The sequence below is a fragment of the Hemiscyllium ocellatum genome, chromosome 12, assembly GCF_020745735.1.
Source record: "Hemiscyllium ocellatum isolate sHemOce1 chromosome 12, sHemOce1.pat.X.cur, whole genome shotgun sequence".
NCBI lineage: Eukaryota > Metazoa > Chordata > Chondrichthyes > Orectolobiformes > Hemiscylliidae > Hemiscyllium > Hemiscyllium ocellatum.
Window position 1 is genome coordinate 15665212 of NC_083412.1, and position 15344 is coordinate 15680555.

The following is a 15344-nucleotide window of genomic DNA, read 5'->3' on the forward strand; positions in this document are numbered from 1 at the left end:
TTGTTATGAGGTCTGGTTCTGGGCAACCCTGCAGAACTGGACACCAGTGAACAAGTTATTCCTGCGTAAGTGCAGATCGGTAGAACTCTTGATGACACCTTCCATCATGTTGCTGTTGATTCCGATTCGACTAATAGGGTGGCAATTATCTGGGTTTAATTTTTCTACTCTTTGTGATTTACCTGTTTAGATCCCTATGTTAGTAGGTGGTACTGGAACAGTTCATCTCGGGGCACGGCGAGTATTGGAGCCATTTAGCACTGACCAGGTAATTTCAGGACCATTAATTTATAGTGTCTTCGCTGTTTCTTGTGCTCGCTCCTGTTGAGCACTGGAGAACCTCTATTGAAGCACAATCCAGCATGCGGTCTACACACGCAGGAAAGGAAAAGAGAGATCAGGTTTAATAATCACCCAATTGTCAAAAGGAACCCATTCATCCCTTCATGTCTGCATCGGCTGTCTATACGTGTTGACACAGTAGCGAGCACTTGCCTTTTCCACATCACCCTGCAACTGATTCGATTTAATAATCATTCAGGTATGTCTTCATTATTTCAACACAACCTGACCAATGATCCTTCTCCATCAACTATCAAGTTGATCACTGATTACAAATTGAACCTGAAAATTTCCTATTTGTCAGAAATGGAAACAATCAGCACAACGTACTCTCTTTCACATGATAACAACTGATCTGAACTTACAGCAATCTTCTATTATTTTATAGGATCAGGCTAAACTTGTGGAGAGATAAGTGAACATTTCCGGTTAATGCTGTTCCATCATCACTCCCATCTTTTCTGTTCTTATTTCAGATTTCCAGCACCTGCAGTATTTTCCTTCGGTCTGATCATTTTACAACTTTCCATTAATATTGACAGAATGGTCCATTTCTCTGAAGTCTCAGGAACTGTTTGGAGTGACCTCAATCTGCCGGTTGGAATGCTTTCTCAATTCTGTGGTGAATGGAGAGGTTTTCAAAGAGTCATCGATGGCTATTTCTATTTCCATTATTTTAAAGTTTTTAGCACATGGATTTAATTATAATTAGAATCAGGCCATTTGGCCCACCAAGTTCACACCGACCCTCCGATGAGTATCACACCCAGACTGATTCCCCTACTCTGAGTTTTCGCCCTGGCTAATGCACAGAGCCTAAACATCTCTGAACACTGGGTGTAATATAGCATGATCAATTCACCGCACGAGGATATCGTTGGAATATGGGAGGAAACCGGAGCAACCAGAGGAAACCCACGCAGACATGGGGAGAATGTGCAAACTCCACACAGACAGTCACCCGAGGGTCCCTGGCGTTGTGAGGCAGAGTGCTCACAACTGAGACACCGTGCCACAACTTGCATCTTAACCAGCAACAGCTGCAGACTGGAAAAGCCGAAACAGTCAGGAAGGGGGACAAGTGAATAGTACTCTCGCTAATTGGTCATTTTAATAAATAAATAGCAAGGGGAAATGGATTTCAAAACCAGGATATTATTACAGAAAGGACAGTTAGGTAACAAATTAATCAACTGATTGAGTAGATACAGAGCTTTAGTCAATATGACACAGAACAAAGAGGCAAACTTTGTATAAAGTGATGGTTTGTAAGACACTAAACATATATCCTGAGGGAAAGGCAGCGACAGGCTGCAGTTAAGGGGCAAGGTTGAGGACTGCAGCTTGAGGATGGGTGTTCCATTGTGAATGTGACAACGTTCCATTGCTCTTTGCTCAGTGTCACAACGTTGTCTTTATTCTGGGAAATATAATCAAGTCTGTGAAACTTGTGAAAATGCTTGTTGTACTCATGTGATTGTGGAGCTAATCCAATTGAGCGTCCCTTTTGATTAGCTCTGGCAAGATGGTGTGTTGGTATAATTGATGTCAGGCTTGCAATTACGTGATAGCAAAGGTCAGAAGTTATATCAGTTTCAATCAGATGAAAGTCTTTACAGTCAGGGCAAGTAGGACAAGAATAGAAGATAGAAAGCAAACAAGGAATGCAGGATCGTCAGGGCTGTTCCTGCATTTTCTGGTGCCTAGGTCAGTACCAGGTGATCCGTCCGGTTTCAGATCACAGCTCAACTTTCAGTGTGAACGGCAGGAAGCTGCCCACTCTGCTTCACAGAAATTGGGCTCAACCCATCCATTCCCGACTGCGTACTTCAGGCTGATGGTTTTCCTATCCATCGTATGGACAGTACATCGTCCTCGGGTAAGGCAATTCTGTAGGGGTTTAATTTTTAATCAACAACTTCTGCTACATGGACATTGCAACCATGAGCAGCCATTGTTACCCAAACCTTGAATTCCTCACCATCAAATGCCGCCACTTCTATCTCCCACGGGAATTTACCACTGAGATATTAACTGCTCCGTACATACCACCACAAGTAAAGGTTGTGGAAGCTCTGGATGTGCTGTACTCCACCACTAACACCCTGGAAATGGAACACCCCGAGTCCTTGTTTATTCTGACTGGCAACTTCAATCAAGCCAATCTAAGGAAGGTATTGGCCAAGTACCACCAGAACCTTACCTGCCCCACCAGGGGACAGAATCTTTTATACCACGGCTACACCGCAGTGAAGGATGCTTACTGCTCCATCCCCGCCTTCATTTACAGGTACTCCAAACACAGTGCTATGTTTCTTCTCCTGATTTACAGGCAAAAGCTCGAGCAGGAGACCCCCTTACGGATTAACTCCAGTGCTGTCTGGAATTGTCTAACTGGGCCATGTTCAAACAGGCCCAATCTTCAACCTCTCTCTGCAGCAGGCCTATGTCCCTGCATTTTTCCAGAGTCCAATATCATTCCTACGCCTAAGAAGGCTCATGCAGCATGTCTCAATGACTACCACGCAGTGGCCCTAACTTCAGTAGTCATGAAGTACTTTGAAAGTCTAGTCATGGCATTAATCAACTCCAGCATTCCCACTGCTCTTCACCCACACCAATGTGTTCCTCTTTGTGCCAACAATTCGACATCAGGTACTATTACATTTGCCCTTCACTCCTCCCAAAACGTCTTGACACCGAAAACAGTTACATAAGGATCCTACTCATTGGCTACAGTTCAGCCTTCAACACTATTATCCCCTTGTGATTGCTCAACATAGTCATTTTAGATGAAGCCCCACTCTCTGCAACTGCATCCTCAGTTTCCTGACCCACAGGCCACAATCAGTGAAGATTGTGGTCAATATTTCATCCTCACTAACACTCAACACTAGAGCCCCCCAGAGATGCGTGCTCAGCTCCTTACTGTACTCACTGTAAACACATGACTGCCTCACCAAATACCACACTAATGCCATTTACAAGTTCATTGATGACACCACCACAGTCGGTTGAATCTCAGATAACAATGAAACAGACTACAGATGGGAGATGGAAGATCTGGAAAATGGTGCATTGAGAACAACCTAGCTCTCAATGGCAGCAAAACCAAGGAATACATTACTGACTTTCGGTGGGATGCTACTCATGCCCCTACACATTAGCAGCACAAAGGGGAACGAGTGGACAGTGTCAATCTCCTGGGAGTGGTCATTGCAACAAGCGTTCTTGGACTCTTCATGTGGACACATTGGTTACAAAGGCCCAACAGGCAGCTGAGGAAATTTGGCGAATACCCTTGCCAACTTTTTTAGATGCACCATCGAGTGTATTCTTTCTGGATGTAGCACGACCTGGTATAGCAACTGTACCATTCAAGACCGGAGACGGTTACAGAGAGTGGTGAATTCTGCCCAGACAATCACAGAGGCCAACCTCCCATCTATAGAATCCATCTACCAGGCCCACTGTCAAGGAAAGACCGCCAGAATTCTGAAAGGCACTGTCCTCTCTGACAAAGTTTTCTGACAACCTCTACCATCAGGGAGAAGGTACAGAAGCCTGAACACATGCACCAGCCAGTTTCATAACAGTTTCTACTCTACTGTTGTTAGAATACTGAAAGGACTCGCAAACTCTTAACATTTGCCTCTGCATATGTATTTTTTGCCGATGTTTACCTATTATTAACTTTTCTATGCAACTTAACTCTGTCATTTGCCTGCATTGCTCACAAGTCAAAGCTTTTCACTGTGCCTCAGTACACATGACAATAAATTCAATTCAAATCAATTCAATTTATTTCTTTCACACTTTGTATTGTCTCGTACAACTGAGTAGCTGGCCAGGTCAGTACAGTGGGCAATTGAGAATCAATGGCATTGCTGTGGGTCTGGAGTCACGTGTAGGCCAGATTAGGCGAGGACAGCAGATTTCCTACCCTGTCAGGCATCAGTGAGCCAGATGTATTTTGCCATGGTCATCAGTGACTCTTAATTCAAGAGACTGATTTTTTAAAATTGAAGTCAAATTCCACCATCTGTCGAGGCAGGATTTGAGGATATGGGTCTCTAGGAGGTAGGACAAAATGTCTGAAAAAGCTGCACAAAATAGCTTCTGCATTGCTAAATTAGATTAGACAAAATGGTTCACTGTGTCTATATCACCAACTGCAGCTAAGCTATATAAACCAATAACCATTAACCATTAGAATGCAGCAGTAGACAGATAAAATGAGGAAATATTACTGCAAGCTGAGAGCCTTTGGAATGGGAATGTCTCGCTGCACCCTGCAAGCTGATTTATGATTTTACTTCTTTATAAATCAAAATCATTGGTTGAAGCAACTATCAATGAAGTGACATCATGCATTCATTGATTGTTACTGTACGATCATGCTCTGTGTCTGACTATGAACAGTGAAAAAACCTCATGCAAACTCTGTAAGTTGTTGGATACTTTTGATTGCCAAGAATTATTCATACTTCTGTGTGAATCAGAGTCTGCCAACCCAGAGCTGGATCAGACAATAAGTGATCGCTTGTGCGATTGACAAAGTTTCATTGACAGGTGTGTTTATTGACCGATAGTGGAACCAAGAGACCCCTCCTAGGGGGACCACTCCTTCAGTTTCGCTCCTGGGTCCCCAGAGCATTGATTCAGTTTCTGGAGTGTTAGTCTCATGATAACAACAGCCAGCATCGCCTCCCTTCCCCCATTGCATAGAGCGGCATAGAGGACTGCATGGAGGGGTGGAGAGGACTGCATGAAGGTGTATAAAGGACTGCATGGAGGCTTAGAGAGGACGGCTTGGAGATGTACAGAGGACTGCATGACAGTGTTTAGAGGACTGTATGGAGGGGTACAGACCACCAATTGGAGTGGTACAGAGGACTGTACAGAGGACTTTATGGAGATGTATAGCAGAATAGAGTCATATGGAGTTGTATGGAGACCTGCACACAGGTATATAGAGGACTGCATAGAGGGGTACAAACAACTGTAAGGAGGTGTATAGAGGACTGTATATAGGTGCATAGAGAACTGCATGGAGGTGTATACAGGACTGCATGGAGGTGTATACAGGACTGCATGGAGGTGTATACAGAACTGCATGGAGGCATATGGCAGACTGAATGGAGATATTCAGAGGACAGCATGGAGGGGTATAGCAGACTGCATGGTGCCGTATAGAGGACTGCATGGAGGTTTATAATGGACTGCTTGGAAGTGTCAAGTGGACTCATGGAGTTCACAACAGTGCCTCCTCCTCAGGAGTCTGAGGAAATACCGAGGTTTGAAGCTGCACCGTAAAAGCACTCTAACTGGGTACATCACGGTTTGGTGTGATAACAGCTCTGCCCAGGTCCATCAGAAACTCCAGGGAAGTTCATGAGGAATGATGAAGTACTTATGCCCATAACGCTGACTCTCCTGTTTCGTCAGCGCTACTTGAACTACTGCCGCACTGCCTTTTCAACTCTGACTCTCCAACATCTGTGGTCCTCCCTTTCTCAGACTTCTCATTCAGATTTGTTTGTTCACCTGTACCCCAGTAGGGCAGACAAAATTCACTGTGTCTTTGACACATACCCTAGAGAGGGCAGATTGTCCCGACTGCATCTGTATCACAGACCTTGGGTACAGCAGATTGACCCCATTTTGTCTACATCATTGACTGTGGGAGAAAAGACCATTTACTCTGTGTCTGTAGTGGAGCACCAGGACTGCCAACTGTACATACTTAGTCTGTCTCACAAAGATTGGAGAGTGCAGACTCCCCTCACTGTGTCTGTATCACTGACCCCATAGAAAGTGGATTGGATGGATTCTGAGACAGAACACATTCCTAATTCCTGAATCCTCCAATCCATCTCACCATTTAATGAATTTCCCCATTCGGGTAAAAGGGTATTTTACCATGTTCTTCAGCTGTTTCCTGAACTTAGTCTGGGTCACGACATATATACATGTGTTTGTGCAGCAGCTTAGGAGCTGGAGAATGAATCTTAATTCTCGTACAAAATAATGTAGATATATTGCCCTATACCCCATTGAAAAAATTCTTCTCCAGAGAGAGTTTACCATAAACACTGACCATAACAGGATGAAATTCCCTGAGATAACAAACAATAAAATGATGGACTTCCTTCGAGTCCCCATTTCTGGGTCACTGGGATTCTCCCCACTGCTGTGAGCCCGAAGTCTCCTGCGGGCTCTGCTAGCCACTAAAATGTGTCTGACACTTAAAGCATTGAGCAGCAGAATCAGAACAAATGGCACTGCAGAGTTCAAGATATAATGAAGGCACTCGATTGCTCCCCAGACTGGAGATGACAGAATATCAGTTGGTACTGAACAAAACCAGGGCTGATTCCTGAGCAAGTACTGAGATGTGAACATAAAGTACCAGAAAATGTTCTTCAAACCACTCAGCACAGTCACTGTTCCCAGAACCACAGCTGCTGTCTTCTCAGTACAAAATTTAATTTGCAAATTTGGGAAGCAAATGGCCACATATCGATCAAAGGTAAAAGTGACGGTAAACCAGACAGAACAGTCGGTGGCTGCATAAAGGAAGACAGCGTGTATATTACAGATGGGGATGGACCGTAGGAAACGAAACTCTCTCTTGTAAACAATTGGAATGTGCCTTAATAGCAGATCGAGGATAATAACCAGAATATCTGCTGTTGACATTGCCATCAGGTATCGAGTAATACATTTTGAAAGACAACACTTTCCTTGCGACAAAAGTATAATTGTGATGATGTTAACTGTGGGGAAGAAAAATAAATATGGAAGTTAATCAAATTGGTTGAAAAGTTGACAATTTCACAGAGTACTTTGTCAGATTTGCAAATGTTCCCTGCTTTCTGAAAATGCATTGAAGTATTCATACCTATGTTTGAGTAACCTGCTGGACCCAAAAATTACCATCCTACCAAATCAGTAAAAAATCATATGTTGTATGATCCAGAAAATGAGAAATAGCAGTTTATAAGACACTGTGTTGACAAGCTATTTACATTGAAAGCAAGGGAATGCAGGGGAAATCACCAAGACCATGAGATGTATGTTTCAGTTTTTGACGCAGAACTGATTTCAGTGACCCTGTAATAGAGTGGGGGAAATGATCAGGTTCCAGTTCTTCATCTTTACAGAGTCATTCAAACTTAGTGTGGAAGAAACTCATTCACTAATATCAAGTGACCATCGAGCATATCATCACACATATCCTGCTCCTGATTCTCATCCAATGCAGATGGATTTATATTATCATATATGTGTGCATATTGTTCACTCTCATATTTACTTCGGGATTTTGTGTAATGACAGAACAGTAGTCCTTGATTACCATCTTTTACCATTCATAAAATATGGCCAATCCTCGTTAGGTCAACATTCGATGTCCATCTCTGATTGTCCCCACTCAGATGCTGCCAAGCTGCCTTCTTCAGGTCCATGTAATCTAGATATACCCACAGAGATGTTAGGGAGGTAGTTCCATCATGTTGACTCTGTGATAGTGAAGGAACTGCAATATGGTCCCAAGATAGTTTCCCTGTGCTTCTGATGGCCGAAGGCTTCGAGATGGTAGAGGTCACAGTTTTGGAAGATGTTGTGAAAGGGCCTTTAAAACATTGCTGCAGTTCATTTTCCACAAGCCTCAGATTTCAGCCACCGTGCATTGACGTTAAAGCAGAGAATGTTTGTGGATGTGATGCCAATCAAAGGGCTTGCTATACACTGGATGATCTTAAGTTTCTGGTGTATCTTGGAGCTAAACTTTTTGGAAAGTACAAAGTGTCTCATTACACTCCCGCCTTGCCCTTTGTAGATGGTGGACACACTTTGGGTCGTACAGACATGAGGTATGTATCACAAAAGTACCAACCTGTTATGTGTCTTGTAACACTGTCATTTCCAGAGCTGGTCCACTTCAGTCTGTGGACCCAGGAGATTGAGAGTGGGAGATTCAGAGATGGTAAAGCAATTAATGACAAGTGAAATGGTTATATTCACTCGTTTTGGAGTTAAGTGGCACGAGTCAACCCAGGACTGAATATTGGTCAGGCAGTGCTATGTGTGGATATTGAGATTTTCTGTGTCCAGCAAATCGGGAATGATACTGAATCTTGTACAACAACCAACAAACATCCTGAATTCTAACCCCATGATGGAGGGATGATTGGTGATGAAGCAGCTGAAGATGGTTTGGACTGTCCCACTGCTGCATCATTGGATGGTCTCTGCATTCTCACTGATGTTAGTTTCCGCACAGAGGGCTTAGTAAGGAGGGAAACAGTTTAAACCAGCGCACTGTCGTCTTGCGAGATGAAACTGATTGGGCCTGCATTGGGGTCTACACTGAGGGATGGTCTCTGTTCGATGTTTTCTCCTACCAGTCCTCCTGCCCTGCATCCTCAGCTCTGGGCCATAGAATTGGAGAATTACAGAGCACGGACAATTTTTGATCCAAATTGTCTATGCAAACCAGGTTTCCTCCTCTGAACTAGTCCCATGTTCATGTATCTGACCTTTCCCATCCACGTATCTGTCCAAGTTTCTTTTGAATGCTGTCATTGTACCCGTCTCTACCACTGTTTCTGGCAGCTCGTCTCATACACGCACAACCCTCTGTGTGGAAAAGTTACCCCTCAGGTCCATTTAACATCTTTCCCCTCTCACCTTAAATCTATGCCCTCTAGGTTTGGGTAAGTGTGAAAAACGCCTTCTTTACCATCCTATTTACCTGTGATGCCACTCTCATGGTACTGTGTATCTGCACCCACTGGTGTCTCTTTTCAAGAATTCTACCCAGTGCCATACATTAACTGTGTTGACTCCTTGGTGGAGTTAACTACATGGGGGTGGTGTGGAGGAAAGTGCATCGCCAGTGGGGTTGAGCAGGTCATTGAATAAATTGTGTTGGAGTAGACATTCTTCAATTCAAATACAGGAACATTCTCTCATAGCCAACAGTCATGGCATTGAGACACTTGCCTGGTTTTAGATTTTGGAAGGCAGGGGTTTGGTCACATTTTGGCAGAAGAGTGATGAAGAGTCACTTGCAGCACAGGAATAGATTGACACACAAGCAGTGGAAAAAATATCACATCCAGCACCATTCATTGTCCGAGTAAGTTCGTTGCAATTGAGGGAAACTTTGAAGAAACAATGCATGGCGCATTCGAAAAGTCTTCAGCTTTCAGCTAGCTCCATTCCTGTGGCAGTCAGTTCTGAGAGAGTATACTTGTTTCACCCTGATGTCGAGGGATGGAGGAGGATAGGAATCAGGAAATGTTGGTCAGGATGGGGAACTGGGAAAGTGAGTTGACTGAAAAGCTTCTTGTAATGAGATACATGTTGGGAACAATGGCCACCTGAGTCAGTGCCAGGAACGGACACGAGGGTGACCCAATTCGGGTCAAATGGGTCTGTAAGATCTCACTGATCCTCATGACTTGACCCAGGATAGGATTGGAATCAATTGATAGGCATTAAAGCTTATAGCAGGAACGAAAGACAATGGCTTTGATCTTTCCAAATTGAAATGATAAAAACATTACTACGCTGTAATATGTTTTCCAGATCTCATAGGTAGACTTTGACACTTAGCAGGAACGACAGTATCAGCAGCAAGGAGGAGAGAGGAACTGGCAGGAAAAGCGATGCAGTTAAAGATAGTTCTAAGAGTTAATTAAGAGCTAGAGACTTACCAAAAATACCAACAGTAACAAGGGTGGGATAGTAAATATGTTGAATAACCAGGAGTATACAACGGATCCGGGTTGTTAATGACATCAAGTGGTAATTTGCAGAAATATAATCAATTGTTGCTGAGAAACTCCTGTCCATTGTTGTAAAATTCCGATTTTCTGTATTCAGATTCCAACCCATGGTTGTAACATTCAAATCTATTGTTCTCAGATTTGAATGTCTCTTCTCCCGAGCTCCCAGTCTCTGGAGCTGTCGGTCCCTGTTAGTGCTGGGGGTGATGCTGGAGGTGATGCTGTCACTGATACTATATCCTTGTACGTTGTAAGGAATTTGTTATCAATAGAAAAGGGAAACCCTCCTGGGACACTATTAATTTCCATGGAGTACAGTCACTGAACAAACATGTTCAGTTAACGCTTTCAATCCAGTACACTATTTCCACAATGGAATAGGACTTGGAGCAAACTCGGACTGCATGGGTATGAGAGAAGGAGAGATTTAGGCATTGACCATAATCTTTCAATTATCCAAAGAAATGAATAGTTTTAAATAATACACTCCTGTTCGTAAAAGGCTGGAGAGATAATTGCTGTTCCTACAGCCAGTCAGTTGGGGTACTCTGCCTCCCTTAGTTTAAGGTAAGGATAGCTTCAGTAACATGTTGTCTTAGGCACTGACAGCAGACAGACACGTTGAAACGCTATGGTTCAGGCTGAAAAGAGGCACATTAATTGTTTGATTGGTTGATTAGAAGAAGTGAAAAGCTTCATTTATGAGCAGAACAGATAGATCACAGTAATCAGGGTACACCGATCACAGGGTGAACAGAAACGTGGACAGAGACGTACAGGTTGCACCCCACAGCGTGTGCACTGGGCAAGATCAACATTTACAAGGTCAGCATTATTTGAATTTCGAGGTTCCATATGTCAGTCCAATAATGGCTGGGAAGAAGCTGTTCCTGAAGCTGCTGGTGCATGTGGTCAAGCTTCTGTATCTTCTGCCTGACAGGCAAGGTTGCAGGAGATCATTACTGGGGTGGGAGGGGTCTTCGATTATGTTGGCATCCATTCCACGGCAAAGAGCCGTGCAAATCAAGTCCATGGATGGAAGGTTGGCTTCCGTGATGGTCTGGGCTGTGCGCACAACCTCCTGTAGTTCCTTACCGTACTGGGCAGAGCAGTTGTTACATCAGAACAGAATGCTCTCTGTGTTGCATCTGGAGAATTTGGTGAGGGACAATATGGACAGGCCAAATTCCCGAAGTTGCCTGAGGAACAAGATGCATTGTTGTGCATTGTGGATAATCACAGCTATGTGGGAAGTCCAGGACAGCTTGATAGTTACGGTCACTACTCAGACCTTGACACTCTTTACCCTCTCAGCCTCAGCTCCATTGATGTAGAAGGAGGCATGTTCTCCTCCTTTCTTTCTGACATCATTAATCAGTACTTCAGTTTTGCCGATCCTGAGAGAGAGGGCGCACTCATAAAACATAAAACATAGAACAATACAGCACAGAACAGGCCCTTTGGCCCACGATGTTGTGCCGAACATTTGTCATAGCTTAAGCACGTATCCATGTACCTATCCAATTGCTGCTTAAAGGTCACCAATGATTCTGACTCTGCCACTCCCACAGGCAGCGCATTCCGAGCCCCCACCACTCTCTGGGTAAAGAACCTACCCTTGACACCTCCCCCCCATACCTTCCACCCTTCACCTTAAATTTATGTCCCCTTGTAACACTCTGTTGTAGCCGGGGGAAAAGTCTCTGACTGTCTACTCTATCTATTCCCCTGATCATCTTCTCAATCTCCATCAAATCACCACTCATTCTTTGCCGTTCCAATGAGATAAGGCCTAGCACTCTCAACCTATGACCTACTCTCCATTCCAGGCACCATCCTGGTAAATCTCCTCTGCATCCTCTCCAAAGCTTCCACATCTTTCCTAAAGTGAGGCGACCAGAACTGCGCAGAGTACTCCAAACATGGCCTTACCAAGGTCCTGCACAGGTGTAACATCACCTCACGACTCTTGAATTCAATCCCTCTGCTAATGAACGCTAATACACCATAGGCCTTCTTACAAGCTCTATCCACCTGAGTGGCAACTTCAAAGAGCTATGAACATAGACCCTAAGATCCCTCTGCTTCTCCACCTAACAGAGAGCCCTCCCGTTAACCCTGTATTCTGCATTCTTATTTGTCCTTTCAACATGGGCAACCTCACACATGGCAGGTTTGAACTCCATCTGCCACTCCTCAGCCCAGCTCTACATCATATCTAAGTCCCTTTGCAGCCGACAACAGCCCTCCTCACTATCCACAACTCCACCAATCTTCGTATCGTCTGGAAATTTACTGACCCACCCTTCGACTCCCTCTTCTAAGTCATTACTAAAAAAAATACAAACAGCAGAGGACCCAGAACTGATCCCTGCGGAACTCCACTTGTAACTGGGGTCCAGGCTGAATATTTACTGTCTATCACCACTCTCTGACTTCGTTCTCTATCCAACTGGCCAAATTTCACACTATCCCATTCCTCTTGACTTTCCGCATAAGCCTACCATGGGGAACCTTATCAAATGCCTTACTAAAATCCATGTACACTACATCCACTGCTCTACCCTCATCCACATGCTTGGTCACCTCCTCAAAGAATTCAATAAGACTTGTAAGGCAAGACCTACCCCTCACAAATCCGTGCTGGCTGTCCCTAATCAAGCAGTGACTTTTCAGATACTCATAAATCCTATCCCTCAGTACCCTTTCCATTACTTTGCCTACATCCGAAGTAAGACTAACTGGCCTGTAATTTCTGGGGTTATCCCTCTTCCCTTTTATGAACAGGGACACAACATTCGCCACTCTCCAGTTCCCTGGTACCACCCCCGTTGACAGTGAAGACGAAAAGATCATTGCAAACGGCTCTGCAATTTCCTCTCTTGCTTCTCACATAATCCTAGGATATATCCCATCAGGCCCTGGGGACTTGTCTATCCTCAAGTTTTTCAAAATGCCAAACACATCTTCCTTCCAAACAAATATCTCCTTTAGTTTACCGGTCCGTTTCATACTCCCCTCTTCAACAATATGGTCCCTCTCATTTATAAATACTGAGGAAAAGTACTCATTCAAGACCTCTCCTATCTTTTCTGACTCAATACACAGTCTCCCACTACTGTCCTTGATCGGACCTACTCTCGTTCTCATCATTCTCATGTTTTTCACATACGCATATCAGGCCTTGGAGTTTTTCTTGATCCTACCCCCAAAGATTTTTCATGCTCTCTCTTAGCTCTCCTAATCCCTTTCTTCAGCTCCCTCCTGGCTATTCTGAAGCCCTCCAACGCTCTGTCTGAACTTTGTTTCCTCAACCTTATATAAGCTTCCTTCTTCCTCTTTACTAGACATTCGACCTCACTCGTCAACCAAGGTTCCCTCACACGACCATCTCTTTCCTGCCTGACAGGTACATACATATTAAGGACACATCGTATCTGTTCCTTGAAAAAGTTTCACATTTCTATGACATCCTTCCCTGACAGCCTATGCTCCCAACGTATGCTCCTCAGATCCTGTCTTGCAGCATCGTATTTACCCTTCCCCCAATTGTAAAACCTACCCTGTTGCATGCACCTATCTCTCTCCATTACCAAGGTGAAAGTCACAGAATTGTGATTACCATTACCAAAATGCTCACCCACTAACAAGCCCATCACTTGTCCCGGTTCGGTACCAAGTACCAAATCAAATATGGCCTCCCCTCTGTTCGGACAATCTACATACTGAGTTAGAAAAGCTTCCTGGACACACTGCACAAACACCGCCCCATTCAATCTACTTGATCTGAGGAGCTTCCAATCAATATTTGGGAAGTTGAAATCGCCCATGACTACTACCCTGTGGCTTCTGCACCTGTCTAAAATCTGATTCCCAATCTGTTTCTCTACATCTCTGCTGCTATTGGGGGGCCTATAGTAAACACCCAACAAGGTGACTGCTCCTTTCCTATTTCTGATTTCAGCCCATACTATCTCCAAAGGCAGATCCCCCTCGAACTGCCTTTCTGCAGCCATTATACCATTTCTATTTCGCAACGCCACAACCCCTCCTTTTATTACCACCCTCCCTGATCCTACTGAAAAATAGGAACCTCCAACAACCATTCCTGCCCATCTTCTATCCACATTTCCGTGATGGCCACAACATCGTAGTCCCAAGTACAGAACCACGTCTTAAGTTCATCCACTTTATTTCTGATACGCCTTGCGTTGAAGTATGCACACTTGAGCCCATCTCTGTGTCCGCAAATATTCCCTGTCAGTGCAACCTTCTCCACAGCCTCCCTACGTTCTTGGACATCCTGAAAAACAGCTAACCTACTTGCTGGAGTACAAGTCCGGATCCCATCCCCCTGCCAAATTAGTTTAAACACACCCCACCTCCTGGCAAGAGTGTTAGCAAACCTACCTCCTAGGATATTGGTGCCATTTTGGTTCAGGTGCAACACATCCTGCTTGTACAAGTCCCACCTTCCCCAGAATGCAGTCCAATTGTCCACTCATTGTACCAGATCACCAATCCCTCTATCTCCTTCCTGGTGTTTGATATCCATCCTCCCACAGTGGGGTCTGCAGCAGACGCAGAGACGGTGTTTGTACAGAATTTAGCCACACTGCCGTGGGTGTACAGGGAGTACAGTAGGGGCTGAGAACACATACTTGGGGACTCCAGAGTTGGGGGTTATCGTGAAGGAGGTGTTGCTGTCTATCTTCACTGATTGTGGTCTGTGGGTCAGGAAGCTGAGGATCCAGCTGCAGAGGGTGGAGCCAAGATTCAGAGTCTCAGAGATTTGTGATCAGTCTGGAGGGCATAATGGCATTGAAGGTGGAGATGTAGTCGATGACCAGGAGTCTGATGTCGATGCCCTTTTTATACAGATGTTCCAGGGATGAGGGCAGGGTTGGGAAATGCTGTGGAACTGTTACATCGGAAGGCAAACTGCAGGGGATTGAGTCAGGCTGGGAGACCAGGGCTGATGTGGGCCATGACCAGCCTCTTAAAGCACTACAGTATTATGGAGGTCAGAGGCACTGTGCAGTAGTCATTCAGCCACATTGCACATGCTTTCGTAGGTACTGGGTTGGTGGTGGACTTCTTGAAGCAATTGGGGACTTCGACTTGTAGGTCAAGATGTCAGCTGGTCCACACAAGATCTGATTGAATAGCTAGCGGCTCCATCTGGGCCTGTCACTTTCCTTGTGT